The 4,466-nt window shown below is 46.2% G+C and overlaps 1 pseudogene; it reads right to left on the reverse strand.

Annotated features, from left to right (window-relative positions):
- Positions 1–582: 582 nt before the first annotated feature.
- On the reverse strand, positions 583–2,959 carry LOC102874924 (annotated as a pseudogene).
- Between the last annotated feature and the right edge of the window lie 1,507 nt (positions 2,960–4,466).

Consider the following 4,466-nt stretch of genomic DNA (forward strand, 5'->3'; position numbering starts at 1 on the left):
AGGGCTGGGCCCAGAGTAGAGAGCTGCCAGCCGTGTGGTGGGCCAGCCCACCACTGACACACTACGTGACAGTCTAGAAAGTGGGGTCTGACTTGGAACAGCAGACACTGGTCTGCTCCCTCAGCTTTCCTACAGGCAAATGGCTGAAGACGGGAAGAATGCTATGGGTACTTGGCTTGAGCAAACGTCACCCACGCTACGGCTTCTATTTTGACTCATTCAATTCACCATACACAGAACACGTATGGCTGGCATCTAGCCAAGACAGTCACAGAGAAACATTCTTCCCAATAGGTGGATATGTTTTCTTGGCACAGAAAGCGTCTGAGGAAAGGACCACTTTGAAGAACATAGTATTGAGTATTCAGACCTGCCATCGTAGGTCCTGAGTAATATTTGAGCATCTGAAAACCGCCGCTGTTCTGTTCTGGGTCAAGCAGGAAGGGCTTTCGATCAATAATACTAGACACGTGGTTTGAATTGTCTTTCAAGACCGTGAAGAAAAGTGAGACCAGCTCTTTTCTTGAGTAGCCAGGTTTCCGCCATCACTAACCAGCATGGGGCCATCACCATCCCACAAGTTTAAGCGTGACACCAATGCTGAGGCCAAATGTGTTCGTCTCCTGTCCCAACCTCCAACCTTCCTTTTCCAGAACAACACGCAAAAAACAGGTCAGACATCCCCGAGATCCACAACTCATCTTCTCATTTGGCCAAATCATCTCCCAGAGCTTTCCAGCCGCTGGTGGGTAGGACGGGTTTGGAGGAATGGCCCTGGAGCAGCGCAAAGGGCAACCTCGAGGATAGGTGGGCCGAGTTCCTCCGCAGGGAGGGCGCTTCGGCCTGGAGGGCATCCTGGCGGTGGTCTATTTTCTCCTGTGAGCTCTGCACTTCCTCCACCATTTCCAAGAGTTTGTGCATACATAGTGGCCACCAGCCGCCACCCAGGATCTGGGCTTCCGGAATCCAGCGCAGGTACCTCTGAGCCCAGACTTTGATCTCGGGCCCGGCTAGGTGGGGTAGCAGCAGACCCGTGGTAGTTTGTGGGCTTGCTATGCCAGCTCTCATAGAACTCGAGAGAGAGTTGTCCTGGAGCTCCTCAAAGACTTGATAAGCTTGCTAATCCTCTTGCTCAGGAGGTTTTTAAATGATCCATTTCTTACCTGAAAAATCCTCTCCTGGGAGACAATTTTGACTGGGTGAGAGGCAGAGACTGTTGTCGTTGAGGTTTGAAACATTCTTTTCGGCTGGCTTTTGGCCAGTCTGGGCTTCTCTACATAGAGCATGTTTTTGAGCAACATCTGGATTTTGGGTTCAAACTGCACCACCCAGTCCCACACGGTGGGCAGAGCCGGCAGCCTGCTCTGCAGCTCCTAGCTTTTCCTGCCCACGGTGGAATCTTTTTAATGAGGTGAGTTGAAAAAGAAGGTGTTGAAAATGGGTATGTACAGACTGTCTGACAGGAGAGTCAGGTAAGTCTCCATGAACTCCAAGGCTAGAGGGTGCTGGTGCACCATCTGCCACACACAATCAAGGAAGAGCAAGAACACAGGAACCTCCTCTTTGTTGGTCTGGAGTAGGTGGTTGCAGCGGTCCAAGAAGCAGCGGCTGCCCATGACCCACTCCTTCTGGATGTGGCTCTGGAAGCCCAGCGTGGTCGGGCAGGGGGAGTCCATCATCACCTGCACCAACGATGAGATGACGCAGCAAAGGTGGGAGGCAGTGTCCTCTAAAAGCCAGACATTCACGTTCTGGGCTTCCAGATGTTCTGTAACCTCAGTTGCTTTTTTGAGACATCTGATGATGTCAAGTCAGCCTCTACTTTCCAGCAGAGAGAACACCACTTTATATCTGTTTCCCAGAATTCAGTACTATTATCTATCAGAAACAGCTGCTTGAATTTGGAGTATGCTCTTCATTTTTAACAATTTCATAGGGCTGCCTGTGGATGGTCCTGTAAATTCCATCCAGCAAACTCTTCTGGATAAGATGCCATCATCCTGCTCTTTGGGCAGTGCTGACATTTTCAAAAGGGCACATGCATTGTGGCAGGACCAACACCATATTGGTATGAAGTGGCCCTGGAAGTGTTCGATCTCCACTTCTGGAAAAGAGACGGGAACAACAAAGTATGCTGACAAACTTTCACAGACTTTGTACTCCTCATTGACACTCACTGCTTTGTACTTCATGCTACCTTTGGTCCGCTCCAACTCCCAACACCAGTCCTAAAGTGTGTCAAACATTACGTTTTGATTCTCAGGATCTGGGGCCCGATTGCTCTGAACAGTGGCTGCATAGGAAAACAGACACAGTTGCTTAAGTCCTTTAGGAGCCTGGGTATGATGAATTATGCCACTGATGACCCTTTTGATTTCCTCCTCTTTTGTGTACCTCAGACAGAAGTGGAATACTCAGATGTCTTTCCAGTGGATGATGAGCTTTTCAGGGAATTTTTCAGTGGTCCAAAGACAGTTTTTGGTGTTTTGTTGTGTTGTTGTTGTTTTTTTTTTTTCTCATCAAACACTCCATAAATCTGATCAACACAGTGGAGAGTGATGTCATTTTCTTCTACAACTTTATTCTTAAATTTGGTTTCATCATGATCCAATGCAGATTCATCATCGCCCAAGAAGGCAATCTTAAAGTCTGTGCTCACGAGCTTACTGCAGATGCCTCACTGACAGGAGTCCTCCTGGACACACTTCAGAACCAAGCTGGCCTCACAGAGCAGCTGCTCACCTGGCAGCAAGTGAAGAGTTACTTCCTTTTCTGTTACTTCTTTGTCCTTTGTGTGAATGTCCTCAGGGCACACCTATGACAGGAAGGAGGGCTTGGGCTCTTTGGTGCTGTGGCCTCTGACCACTTCAGGAAGCTGTGACTCACAGGAACAAGCACAGCACTCAGACTCCAGCAGTGACAGCAGCCACCATGACCAGCGGCTGGGGCCTCTACCCATCCCCTCCGCTGAGGCCCCAGACCCAATTGATTTTTGTATGTTGAGCTTGTATCCTGCCACTTTGATGAATTGGTCAGCTATGTCCAGTAGTTTTTTGTCAAGTCTTTAAGGTTTTCTAAGCAGACTATTGTATCGTCTACATACAGAGGTAATTTTACCTCCTCTTTGCCAATATAGATACCTCTTATTTCCTCTCTCATTTTCATGCTATTGCTAAGACTTCTAAAACAATATTGAATTGGAGAGATGATATGGGCATCCTTGCCTAGTTCCTGTTCTCAAAGGGAATGTCTTTAATCTCTCTCCTTTGAGAACAATGTTGGCTCTCAGGTCGGCAGATATACTTTTTCCTGTGTTGAGGAAGTTTCCCTCTAGTCCTTTTTTGTTGAATGTTTTAATCAGGAAAGGGTGTTGGATTTTGTCAAAGGCCTTTTCTGCATCAATTGATAGGATCATGTGGTTCTTGTTATTTGTTTTGTTAATGTAAAGAATTACACTGATTGATTTTCTTATGTTGAACCATTCTTGCATACCTTATGAATTCCACTTGGTCATGATGAATTATTTTTTTGATGTATCGTTGGATTCTATTGGCCAAGATTTTGTTCAGAATATTTGCATCTATGTTCATGAGAGATATTGACCTATAGTTTTCTATTTTGGTGGTGTCTTTACCTGGCTTTGTTATCAAGAATATGTTTCCTTCATAGAATGAGTCTGGGCAAATTCTATCTTTTTCTATTTTCTGAAACAGTTTATGTAGAATTGGTGATAGTTCTCTGAATGATAAAATTCTTTTGTGATACCATCTTGTCTGGGACTTTTTGTGGCTCTAAGTTATTTTATTCTTTTTTTAGTTTCTTCTTTTGTAATGGGTCTGTTCAGGTGTTCAATTTTGGTTTGTGTCAGTTTGGGTAGGTTGTGCATTTTTAAACATTTCTCCATTTACTTATACTTGGACCAGGAGGCAGTCATCAGAACAGAGCAAGGGAACACTGCATGGTTCAAAATTGGGAAGGGCGTACGCCAGGGATGCATCCTATCTCCATACCTTTTCAACCTATATGCAGAACAGATTATCCGGGAGGCTGGGCTCTATGAGGAGAAATGTGGGGTCAGGATTGGTGGACGATTTATCAACAATCTGCGTTATGCGGATGACACAACCCTGCTTGCTGAAACTGAGGAGGACCAGAAGCACCTGCTGCAGAGTGTCAAGGACTGCAGCCTACAATATGGATTGAGGCTCAATGTCAAGAAGACAAAGATTCTCACCACTGGACCAATCGGCAGCATCAGGATGGATGGTGAAGAGATTGAGATTGTACACAGCTTTAGTTTGCTTGGCTCCATAGTCAACAGTCTTGGCACCAGCAGCCAGGAAATTAAAAGGCGCATTGCCATGGGAAAGTCTGCTGTTAGGGACCTCTCCAAAGTGCTGAAGAGCAGTGGTGTCTCTCTGGAGACTAAGGTGCGTCTGATACAGGCCATGGTCTTCACAATCACC

This window comes from Elephantulus edwardii, unplaced genomic scaffold (assembly GCF_000299155.1).
Source record: "Elephantulus edwardii isolate Elephantulus edwardi_28Jun2011 unplaced genomic scaffold, EleEdw1.0 scaffold00021, whole genome shotgun sequence".
Lineage (NCBI taxonomy): Eukaryota > Metazoa > Chordata > Mammalia > Macroscelidea > Macroscelididae > Elephantulus > Elephantulus edwardii.